Below are 13275 nucleotides of genomic sequence, written 5' to 3'. Positions count from 1 at the left end.
TTTATTTTTTTATTCAAGTGTAATTCACATCCAGTGAATAATGATTCAAAAGTTTTATTACTACTCAGTGCTCATCACAGCAAGTGTGCTCTTAATCCCCTCCTCCTATTTCACCCATCACCCCCCCCCCCCCCCCGGAACCACCAGTTTGTTCTCTGTAGTTGAGTCTGTTGTTTTTTTGTGCCTTTTCTTCTTGGTTGGTTTTGTTTCTTAAATTCCACATATGAATGAAATCATATGATATTTATCTTTCTCTGACTTATTTTATTTAGCATTATACCCTCCAGATCCATTCATGTTGTTGCAAATGGCAAGATTTCACTTTTTAAAGGCTGAATAATATTCCATTGGGTCTATACACTGCCTCATCTTTTAGTCCCTGGGTAAATACCCCATAGCGAGATTACTGGACCATATGGAATTCCATTTTTAGTTGTTTAAGAAATCTCCATACTGTTTCCCACATTGGCTGCACCAGTTTGCATTCCCACCAGCAGTGCCTGAGGGCTCTTTCTTCTCCACATCCTCACCAACACTCGTTATTCTGTGTGTTGTTGATTTTAGCCACTCTTGACAGGTATGAGGTGGCATCTCATTATGGCTTTGATTTGCATTTCCCTGATGATGAGTGATGTTGGGCATCTTTTCATGTGTCTGTTGGCCATCTGTATGTCTTCTTTGGAAAGATGTCTATTCATATCCTCTGTGGCAGACTATCTTTTCGAAGATGCTTATGCTGGTATAGTTCACCTCACATCTCTTCTTCCCCTCCTCCTCCTCCTTCTTTTCACTTAACTTTAACTTTATTTTTTGGTAAACACACTTACACTTACAAATGACAAAAGCAATCCAAATCATGAATACATGTCTATTTAAAAAAAACACTTTATTGAAGTATGGTTGAGATGTAAAAAGCTATACATATTTAATATGTCTGCAATTCCAAGAGTTTGAGAATAAGTATACATCCCCGAAACCATCATCAAGGCCATCAACATATCCATCACCTCCCAAAGTTTCCTCCTGCCCCTGTTACTATTATTTTTATTATATATTTTATTATATAAAATATATATATTATATATTATATATATTATTTTCATATAATATTATATTATTTATATTTATTATTTTTATTATTTTTTGTGGTAAGAATACTTAACATAAGAGCTCATCAAATTTTAAGTATATAATATAGTGTTGTTCTAGATAGTATTGGAGAGTAGATCTTCAGAACTTAATCATCTTGTATAACTGCAGTGTTGTACCTTTTGACCAATAACTCCCCATGTCTTCCTCCCCTCAGCCCATGGCAACCACAGTTCTACTCTCAGCTTCTGTGAGTTCGACTTTTTAAGGTTCCACACGTAAGTGAGATCATACAATATTTGTTTTTCTGGGTCTCGCTGATGTCACTGAGCGTAACATCCTCCAGGTCTATCCATGTTGTCACCAGAGGCAGGATTTCTTTTTTAAGGGTGAATAATATTCATTGTATGTATATTCTATATTTTCTTTTCATATTAGGGCAGAGGCAATCCTCCATGGAAAGGTAGGGTCTATGTTTCTTCCTCTTGAATGGGACAGGCCTGTGACCAGTAGAAGTGACATACCTTCAAAACTGGGTCCTAAAAGATGAGACAGCAGTCTCCTGGCCCTCTTTCCAGACAGATGCCTTATGATCCCTGAGTTGACACAGAAGTCCAGCCACCTTGTTGTGGATATGCTAGAGGGATCACACAGAGAAACCACACAGAGACAGAAAAATAGGCCAAAGGAAGACCAGTCCTTCCAGTCTCCAACCTTTGAGTCTTCCATATGAGGCCCTAAGAGATCAATACCTTCTCTGACTTTCCTAGCTGCACAATCTGTGAACAGAATAAAGATTCTTTTATGCTACAAGTTTTGGGGTGATTTACTATGCCACCCTAGCAACTGGAATATGCTATATGCGAGCTGGGCAGGCAGAAGATTAGTCAGTGAACAAATAAACAAGATATGATCAAACATGTTCTACAAAGAACATGGCTGGCTGATATTACTGGAGATTGGGGAGTGGTGACCCCAGACAGGATAAGGAAATCTGGACTTATAGAAGAAATAACCCTTGGACATCTGCAAATATAAAAAGGGGCCAGAACGAATGTTCTGTGGACAGAAGTAAATGCAAAGGTCCTGGGGCAGGCTGAACCATGGCACATTCAAAGAACTAAAAATATGGCAGGTGACCTGGATTATAGCAGAGGGAGGATAACTGTCCAAATGGAGATCAGAGTGGAGAGGGTCACCTAAGGAGACTTCTAGGCCAGAGGTAAGGGTTTGGATTTTTATCCAAGTATAACAGGAAGCCATTGAAAGATTCTTAGTGATGGTTTTACATACACACTCGCAAGATGCTGTTGGCGGCTGTGTGGTGAAAAGATGAAAGGCTGAGAACGGAAGCAGTTCCGGGAAGCAGTTCCGGGAGGCTGCGGCCTGGAATTCAAGGACTTGGCTGTAAGGCCCACAGCCAGAACTAACTCTGCCTGACTGGTTTCTCTGCTCAGGCATTGTTTCCCGTGCTTTACTGGGATTGTTTGATTTTGTCCTCACAACAATCCTATGATGTGTGTTCTATTGTTATCCCAATGAGAGTTCAAGTACTTTGCCCATCAGCACCACAAAGTAAGTGGGGGAGGCGGGCTCCTAACCCAGGCGGGGCCACTTGCAGAACTGCTGTTCTTCCAGATGGAATCTGGAGGAAGGATACAGGATATTCCAGACTCAAAGCTGACAGGACTTGTTGGAGGACAGGATCTGGAGGAGGAGAGACGAGGATCAAAGATGATACCTTGGTTTTGGACAATTAGGAGGGAGGTGGTGAGGCCTACCGAGATGCGGAAGTCGCAGGGGCGGGGGCGGGTAATCAAGGTGGGAGAAGCAAGAGTTCCTTCGCTGTAAGAATGAACAATAATAGCGACAAAATGAGCATAATAAAGGCTAATAGTTATTGATTTCCTACTACGTGCAAGCATTCCACATATTCCAACTCATTTAATTTTGCAACAAGCCTAAGAAGGAAGATTCCATCCTTTCCTCACTTTACAGAGGCTGAAGATGAGAAACGGTGAGGCTGAGAAAATTGTCCAAGGTGACAGGACCCGGGATTGGAGCCGGCGGGCTGGCTGCTTTACCCATGGCATCCGATGCCATGGATGCAATTTCTCATGAAAAGAGAAAGTGGGAAGCAGGAAGTACAGTGCCCAGTGCCTAGCAAGTGATCAATAAATGGGAGTTGCTCTCAGTGTTCAAACGTGGTTGACCTTCTCTGGTGTACGTGGCCTTGGGTTACTAAGAAAGAGCCCACAATCGGGGCCCTTGGGAAAGATGTCTAGGCAAACCCAGACTCGACATGCAAGGAAATTTAAGTGATTGGAGACAGCCACACAACAATGCAAAACAACAATAGGAGAGGTGCCCCGAGGCACGGTGTGATAAAGGGCTGAAGGAACCGCATATATCTAGCTACACAGAGTTTTTCAAACATCTAGAGGAATATTAAAGGCTTGTGCCAGGATTATTAACACATGTGCTCACAACGGGGAGATTCCTGCTCTATAATTCATTGTGCCCTGTCAGGACCCAAACCAAATGTCAAAGATTGGAATAGTGACATTTACACTGTTTTAATTACCCAGTGAGATTAGTGTTTGTAGTCTTGTTAAGTAGTTCCCAAACAAAGCAATGAAATGGAAGGTTTCTGCTGTGCAACAAAAAGCGTCCCCTTTTCTTCTCCGCCTTCCCTCGCTCCTGTTTCTTTTTCTTTCTCCTCTGCCTCTCTCCCTCGTTCTTGGGGGAGCCAGTGGGGACAAATGTTTACTAGTATAATCAAGACACATTCCTTGAAGTTTAGATACAATAAAAATGAAAAACACAAGCTGGTCCCACCTTTTTTGCTATTTATAACACAGTTTTTTCTCTGTGGTTCCCCAAATGCCACAGATTCGAAGCAATAAGTCAAACTATGTTTTGAGGAGGCTTTTCACATTTCCTTAAATTAAAAAAAAACACACAGAATATATGGAAATAAAGAATATTAATAAAAACCTCCCGTTATCATACCATTTCAACACAACTGCTGATAATATCTTGTGCCTTTTCTTACAGTTTTCTATTCTCTCATGCTTATTTTATGTAGTTTTAATTCTTGTATGATTATAGTTTTGTATCCTGTTTTTAGAGTAAATGTTTATCAGATATACTTTTCTTTGCTATTAAGTACTCTTCCAAATTCTGCTGGAAAAGTCTCTTGACTGAACCTCCCTTGATTTTTAAACCGTGAAACTAAATCACTTTTAAAGTAAGAAAATGAATGAATAGAATACATAAATGTTACTCTGTCTCTTAAGGTTAATCTCTTAAGGTTGATCATGGATAGGGGTTGAGCACTCTGGCTCTGAGTTCTGCCACTTGCTAGCTGTGTGACCTCTGACAAGTTACTTGCCCTCTCTGGGCTTTAGTGTCTTCACTCATAACATGGAGATTATGACAGTCCTATCTTGCTGAAATGGGTTCATGCTCACTGAAGTACCCACTACAGTACCTATCCCATGCTGAGTGATCCATAATTGCCGGGCGTCATTACTGTTAGGATCATCATTATTATTCACATTGCCAAATACTGATTTTGGTGGAGTGCACACTGGTTTAGGAATCAGAAAGTTTGAGCTCTAGACTTAGATGAGCTGTGTCCTTGTTGCTGGCTTCCTTACCTATTAAATGGAATGTCAAATACCTGTTATGTCTCTTTCAAAAAGAACTTTGGACAAGATTAAAAGTTCTACACATGCCAGACCTCCTGCATACAAGATGACATGCATTTCCTTGTGATCTGGGAGGCACAGTCCTGTGGCTGTGGCTGGGGAGACCTGGGGGCTGGATTGCTTCCTGGCACCTCTCTGATCCCCAGTCCTTACCAGAGAGACATTTCTGCTACTTAGACCAATGCTGGCAGAACACAGTACCATACACAGGTCAGCAAACTCTTATCCATCCATGTCGGGTGTCTCTGGCTGTCCTATCCACAGAAGGCTCACAGCCACATGGTTCTGCCAGGTTAAGGAAACCCATACCTCAGGCTTTTTTTTTTTTTTTTCTTTTTCCTTCCTTCCTTCTTTTTTTTTTTTTTTTTTTTTTGGTATTCATTTATTTTAGATATTCTATCAATGCCATTTGCTTGGTTCAGGTTAGAAGCTGTCAGCATTTCCCATTAGGCTGCTATTTCCAGGGGATGGTAATTTGATCACCACATTTGTTCCGGGGAGCAACAGGCCAAGGAGAGGTCTCAGCACAAAAGCATCTTCCACCCACTTAAAAACAACAGCCACTGCAACGCGCTCCTTATGTGACCAATTTAAAATGATGAAGGTCGACAAAAAAAACACTGATATTTTGAATTCCGGAAGACAGAGGGGGTTGTGTCGACATTGGCATGAAGTTCATGGCTGCAGGTCATTGAGAGTTCATTGTCTAGCATCCCAGCAGGATTGCACAGGCTGCCAGCTCCTCCCTGGCGCAGCCCCAGAGGCCAGCCCCGTCCCTCCTCTGGGGAAAACGAGTCTGTGCTGCTGCCTCCCTGCCCTGCTCTCTGCCCAAGATGGATGAAGCGAGGAGGGGAGATTAGAGTCAGCGCTTCCTTCTTGGGGTTAGCCTGGTGGGGAGAGCAGGCTTAGGGAACTGAAAGTTGGGCACATGTTATTATGAGGAGACTGACCTCTCACATTTGCGTACCTTGCCCTGCATCAGCTGGCCGCTCATCATGAGAAAGCTGACAGGTATGCAGGGGAATGACTGTGGGTGCTGTGTCAGAGGCTTGCTTCTTTAATGAGCACCTACTCTGTGCCTTGTCCTTTGTGTCTCGCTGGGTGTGCAAAGTTGAACAATAAGCAAGCCTTGGCTGGTGTGGAAGACAGTCACGAGTGAATGCACAATTACACACATGATTAGGACTGCCCAGGGGACTGAGTGCCTGGAGAGGTACAACTTGGGGCAGTGGGTTAGTGAAGCCATCTCCGAGCAAGGGACCTGTAACTTGAGAAAGGAAGGCTGGGGGAGTGGTGGTTGGGATGTACTCTAAGAGGTAGAGTCCCAACCAGCACCATCTTTTGAACAAATTAAATTTAAAGGGAGATTTGTTAAAAGGGGGGATTTGAAAGAACCTAAGGGGAGAACGCATGGCTAGATCTTGCAGGGGATGAACTAGGAAACAGCGAAGGGCCTTCCTCCCTCTCTCCCTCACATTACCATCTGCTGGGGATGAACTCCTGGCTCCCTATGTGGTCACCGCTCAGAAGGGAGGTCAGGGTACCTACCTAGTTCCAGCCTGCCCAGAGTGGTGTACTCTTGGCTTTTGCTGATAGGGGCTGGGATGGGGCTGTAGCATTTTCCTATAGTGTTGGCTGGAGTAAGGTGCTTATTGTCTAAAATTTTCTGTCTTGTTTGGAAACCCCCGTCCTAGTCATTTTGGTGGAGAGAGCAGGTTCTGTAGGAAATTTTGATTTGTCCTCTTCAAAGTGTCCAGAGCCATTGTCCTGGAAACTGAAGGATTCTGCCAACACCTTTGCCAAAGTGAATTCCATGTGGCACCTGTCTCATTGCATCACTTCTGGTTAAGGCCGAGGCAATGCCTGTGTCTTGCCTGCAAAGGTTGCTGGGAAAACCAGTTTTTGGCTTCTGTTCTATGGAGGGGAGGACATCTTTCATATATAGAGAGGGGTCTGGCTGGCCCAAAACATGACTGTCCACTACAGAGTTTATTTTAACAATGTATGTGAAAAAAGCAGGTGAGGACCCAAACTAAGGAGGGGGTAGAAGAGATGGTGAGGAGAAATGTATTTGAGAGACAGTAAGGACATAGAATCGATAGAAGCTCATAGCAGATTGGGGGTGAAGCATGAATAAGAGAGAAGAATCTAGTCCCTGATCACATATCCATGCTTTCAAAGCAAAGATGAGTAGTTATTTTGTCAGCAGCTAAAAAGGATCCAATTACCCATCTGTAATACTCTGTTGTTGGGAGTAACTTCCCTGAAGAAAAGTATAGAAAAGTATAGAAAAAAAAGTATAGAAAAGTATAGAAAAAGTATAGAAAACAGAGTTCATCTGTTCTTTAGCATTACCCACCCATTGTAGCTGGACGTTTCCACAGGCCAACTTTAGTTCTGTGGGTACTGCAAGCTAAGAGCTTCAGAAACAAGTTAATCAGATCGCCAAGACAAACAAGTGAACAATCACACACATAAAGGGTATCTTTCTTCCTGACATCGCAACACAAATCTTTTCTCGTGTTTATCATTCTTACTTCCCATCAGTTTCCAAATTTTATTTGGAAGATTTGTCATTAAAACACACCTACGTACATGGAGTGAACGCACCACAAGACAGACCTTCACATCATTACAAGGATAAAAGAATAAATGCTGAGTCAGGAGGGCAAGGGGAAATGGAAAAATTGTACATGGAACTATAAATTAAAAATGCCAACGGAATTGAGTCTAAAACTCTGAAACAGTAGTTCTAACATCAAGAGAGAAAGAAAATTGAATGGAGTGTGTACATGTGTTGCTATGGACTAAATTGCATCCCCCTCCCCAGAGTTGTATGTTGAAGCCCTAACTCTCAATGTGAAAGTATTTGGAAGATGGGAGCTTCCCAGAAGTCAGGTTAAATGAGGCCATGTGGTAAGGTCCTGATCCAACTGGGTTAGTGTCCTTATAAAAAAAGACATCAGAGGGATGCCTGGGTAACTCATTTGGTTAAGAGTCTGCTTTTGGCTCAGGCCATGATTCTAAGGTACTGGGATTGAGCCCCACATCTGGCTCCCTGCTCAGTGGGGAGTCTACTTCTCCCTCTCCCTCTCCCACTCCTTCCTGCTCATGCCCTCTCTCTCTCTCTCTCTCTCAGATAAATAAATGTAATCTTTTAAAGAAAAAAAAAAAAAAAGGACACCAGAGAGCTCACTGTCTCTGCTGTTATGAGCAAAGAGCGAGAAGGCAGAGTTGGGCGGCAGGAAGAGAGGACTCACCAGAATCTGGCCATGCAGGCACTCTGACCTCAGACTGCCAGGCTCCAGGGCTGTGAGAAGTTTCTGTTGTTTGTGTCATCCACTCTGTGGTGTCTTGTTATGGCAGCCTGAGCTGAGACACATGTGCTGAACATATCTGCTTATCAAGAAAGAAAGCAAAGTGCTCTCTGAGTTCGAGCTCAGAGTCCCAAACCTGCGGGTTACGTAGATGAGGGACTTTGAACAATGTATTAACAGTTGATAGCAGTGTATCAAAACACATAAAGATGATCTTATAATGGTTCCTGATAAAAAGGCAATGCTTGGACGTTAAATTTTGGTTCTCTGAAGAGATTTTGGGACCCAGTTGTATGGTGGAACTCCGCAGTGGGATTTGGTAGGAGGTGTGTAGTAATTAGTGGTGAGGAGCTCCTGTTAGCGTAGAAATTAGACTGTGTTTTCTGTGTGGCAGCCGGCAAGCTGAAACAACCGAGTGTGTGTGTGTGTGTGTGTGTGCGTGCGCGCACGCGCATGTGTGTGTGTGTGTGTGCGCGCGCGCACGCGCATATGTGTGTGTGTGTGTGTAAGAATTTCACATGCACCAAATGACACAGAAAGGATGAGCACAGATTCAGAGAACTGTCTCCTCAAGGTCATGGAAGAAAAAATACCTTCAAGCGTCAGGCAGGTGGGCTGGATATCGAAGGGGCTCAGTGGGTTCGCACGCAGTTCCAATTTTTCAGAAGTTGATTAATTCCCCACAAGAATATCCTGCTTGTCAAAAATCATCGAAGGGCAGAGTTCATCCAGAGGACTCCCCCAGTCCGTGGGCCCCACACACAGCAAGACCGTTACTCTCATTGATCAAGGATCCCATTCAAATCATAGCTAACAATTCAAGGGGAAGTAGCTGGTGAGTTTCTAAGTGCAGGTCATGTCGGAACACTTAACATCTGCAAAGCAATTCTTTGAAGTAGTAACGACCCCATCAGGACTTGATCACAAGAGTTTGGAGAATGGAGAGCCTTCCTGCTGCTGCGGAGCGCCATGTTTTTCTTTCCTTTTCTTTTTCTTTTTTTTCATTTGCTTGGGCCGTGTGTCCTTCAGAGGGGTTTCTAAATGGGTTAACAACACCCTCCCTGGAAATGCTTGGTCAGGATATTTGTCGCCTCTTTGCAGCCATGGAAAATGCACACAGGGATTGAAAGGCCCACTTCATGCAACATTGCTCAAAGGATTTGAGGATTCCATTACTGCACAAATCCTTTAATTAAAGCCAGTTCCTCCAGGCCCCTGTTGCCCGGGCCCAATCCACAGAGTCCCTGGAGACCTTGGGAGGGTTGATTAATTGACGAGTTGGCAGTGCAACCATTCCTTCAAAGATCCCAAGATATATCTGTTAAAACACAAATGCCCCCGGACACCATATGGTCCTGAGTTTACAGTGGCTCTTAAAATTTATCTGCAACTTCTCCCCCGTGTGACTCAGGCCAGCTGCCTTCTACTCACTAGCTGTTTTGACCCATCACCCTGCCTCTCTGGGGCAGAGAACTCTTCAATGAGGAGGTATTTTTGGAAACTCAAGAGGGCGTTTTTGCAATTTGGCAATAAGAACGAATGTTCTCCACTGGGTCCAAGTCACCACCGACATCAAAGTGGCTGGATTTTTGAAAACTATCTCTGCCTTGTCTGCTCGGGGATTCAACCATAAGCAATTATATCTGGGAAGCACCAACTTCTAGACTCTGCTTTTCAGAAGAGTAAAGTGAAGGGGAGCTGGATAACACAGGAAAATCAGGCGGGAGCATTGTTCCCTGGCAACTCTTAAGGGCGACTCTAAATGCTTCCTCCTTATAATTCTGGGGAGTCTCCCTTCACCTTTGACCGTGCCAATGACATGCTAGTAAAACTGAGTTGTCAGACATCTTTTCAGAAACCTGAGAAAAGAGAGAATTTAACCAAAGGCAAACTTTTATTTTTTATCTTTTTAAAGATTTATTTATTTATTTTAGAGAGAAAGAGATAGAGCAGGGCAGGGGCAGGGTAAGGACAGAGGGAGAATGAGAGACCAAATCTTGAGCTGACTCCCCATTGAGCACGGAGTCCAATGTAGGGCTCCATCTTACAACCCTGAGATCATGACCTGAGCCGAAACCAAGAGTCAGGTGCTTGGGGTTCATGGGTCGCTCAGCTGGTGAAGTGTCTGCCTTCAGCTCAGGTCGTGATCTCAGGGTCTTGGGATGGAGTCCCACGTTGGGCTCCCTACCCAGTGGGGAGTCTGCTTCTCCCTCTGCTCCTGTTTATGCTCTCCCTCGAGTAAATAAGTAAAATCTTAAAAAACAAACAAACAAAAAGAGTTGGACATTTAACCGATTGAGTCACCCAGGCACTCCCAAGGGCAAACTTTTAAGATTGTTTAAAGGAGAGAGGCTTCTGTGAGGTTTGTCCTTTGGAGGGCATGCAATGCCATCCTCATGGGTCTGGGCGTGCATAGGTGAGAGAAGCTTGATATAAGCTGTGTAACAGAAGACGAATCTGGAAGAAAGAGGTAAGGAGGCCACAGAGGGGCAGGAAGAGGGAGGAGGCTGTCAAGGAGGCAGGGGGCTGTGAAGCTGGGTCCATTCCCCTCCATCAGAAGATGCCATCCACTGAGATCCCTTTTTAAAAAGCCAAATACAGGGCGCCTGGGTGGCTCAGTGGGTTGAGCCGCTGCCTTCGGCTCAGGTCATGATCTCAGGGTCCTGGGATCGAGTCCCGCATCGGGCTCTCTGCTCAGCAGGGAGCCTGTTTCCCTCTCTCTCTCTCTCTGCCTGCCTCTCCATCTACTTGTGATTTCTCTCTGTCAAATAAATAAATAAAATCTTAAAAAAAAAAAAAATTTATAAAAAAAGCCAAATACAGGGGCACCTGGGTGGTTCAGTCAGTTAAGCATCTGCCTTCGGCTCAGGTCAGGATCCCAGGATCCTAGGATCAAGCCCCATCTTGTCTCCCTGCAGGGAGCCCTCATCTCCCTCTCCTCCCGGGTCCTGCTCTCTCTCTCACTAGCTCTGTCTCTCTTTCTCAAATAAAAAATAATAATTTAAAAAAAAAGAAACAAAACAAATATATTCTGGGACCCACAGGACCCAGTCTTGAGCTGATGTCATGGACAAAGGACCCAGTCTTGAGCTGATGTCATGGACAAAGTCATGCCAAAATGAAGAGCTAATTCCAAACTGGGCTTGAATGTCTATGTCATCATGAAAGGAAGCACAGTTATTAAGCCCCACAAGGAGTACAGAGCAGAGCTGAAAACATGAACTCAGACATGCTCTGAGTTCGAGTGTTGACCCTGCTGCTCTCATAAACCGCTCTCACAAAATCACTAAATCTTTTTTGTGCCTTCATTCCCTCATCTATAAAAGAAGGATTATAATAGGACCTCCTTATCAGGGGGGGTGAGGGAAATGAACTCAGTTCATATCTGTCAAGTCCCTGTAACAGTCCCCTATGCATAGGAAGAACTTTATCTGTGTTAAGTAAATAGGTCCATCTTAGGATCTATATTCTCTAGCACTCAACTGAAGGGTGTTTCTAGTTTTCTTTTCTCTATCACCTTCTTTTCACATGCCCACTCTTTTATTTGACTCTCTATTCAAGAAAAATCTCTGCACTTTCTAATGTAGTCCACAACCTTTGATTCACCACACACCCAAGGAGGACCCAGATCTCCAAACTAAGGACCAAGGGTGGGACTGGAGAGGAGAAGACAGGAAAATGCAGAACAGACCTCAGGAGAACTCTCCCTGTTCACCCAGGATGTGGGGGTGGGAGAAGAGCCATGATGTGCATCTCTGGAGAATGTTTTTCCATTGTAACTGATGTGTGACCATGGGGAGAGAATCCAAGGAGGGCGCACTGAGTTTCACACCAGGCACAGATTAGAGGCTGCAAAAGAAGATGTGGAATCTGGAGGAGAGCTCGAGAACCTAAGGTCATCTACCAATCCACAGAATCTCCGGCAATTTCTGACTTCCACGGGTTCTGGAAACGTAGGAAGTGTGATTCAATCTCTTCAACATCTTGAGGGGTAGGAAATGTGTGAAGTACTATTCAGAATATGGAAAAATGCCGAAATAGGTTTCTTTGAAATGAAGGTAGACATGTATCAGAATCCTTGTACCACGAGGGACATGGATAGCTGGTGTTCAAAGACTTAATCCAGTTCATGGGAAGAAGAACAATTATTAGGTTAAATAATAAGTATACAAAATATATTTGGTATACATAAGATGGTGCACACATATATAGTCATTTGCGCCAAAGAATTGTATGTGTATGTATGTAGAAATGAATATATTCAGTATATCCGATAAGACTTACAAGAGATAGAGTGAAAACACACGAGACTCTACAATCTGGCAATCCCCAAAAGGAAGTGAGTTAAGGATGCAGCTGGAGCCGGGTTGTGTAGGTTAGTGGTCTTAGCTAAGCCTGAGTAGGACCAGTTTCTCTCCTGGTTATCCTGGTAATAGACCCCTCCCCTCATGCTAATGACATTATAATGAGCAAAACCACATGCAAATAAAGCACATGAACATGATGGAAGAAGACAAGAGGTTGAGTAGGGGCTATGATTGCTCTCCCTCATCCTACTGCTTCTAAAGAGGGCTGGAATACCGATGAGCGTAGCCTTGACTCAGTTTACATCTTGTGTGGATTTCCATGTACGTGAGACAGATACTGTGAACAAGCATGGGGATAGAATTGTACACTGGCTTTGTCATTCTCACACCCTCCCATTAAATATGCTCACTGGGGAAGAGGAGAGTCCTTTCCCTGCCCGTGGGTAGAAACTCAAGCTGTTCTTTTTTGCTCACTAGCCACACTTAGACAATAAAACATCCTTTGATCACTTTAAGTCATAAGCAGAGTGTCAATTTTAGTCATTTAAAAATGCTCAGTCTCACTGAAGAGAATGATCACTCTCATGTTTTCAGGTAAAGTAAGAATATTGAAGTTTAGAGAGAATCATTGGGCTAATAAAAGTCTCAGAGGTAGAAAGTAGGGAAGCCGGGATTTAAATCCATGACCCATGTCCATGTCACCTTGCAGACCACACTTCCCCTCACCACCAGGTGCCTCCAAAAAGATCCTCTCTCTCTCTCCTTTCTCTCTAATCTGTTTTATCTACCCCTTGAGCAGGTGATGAGTAAAGGGCTGAAAAACAGCTGCATCCCAATCTCTAAGCATGT

Source organism: Mustela lutreola, chromosome 1 (genome assembly GCF_030435805.1).
Source record: "Mustela lutreola isolate mMusLut2 chromosome 1, mMusLut2.pri, whole genome shotgun sequence".
NCBI classification, from domain to species: Eukaryota; Metazoa; Chordata; class Mammalia; order Carnivora; family Mustelidae; genus Mustela; species Mustela lutreola.
Note: the sequence above shows the minus strand (reverse complement) of the source record.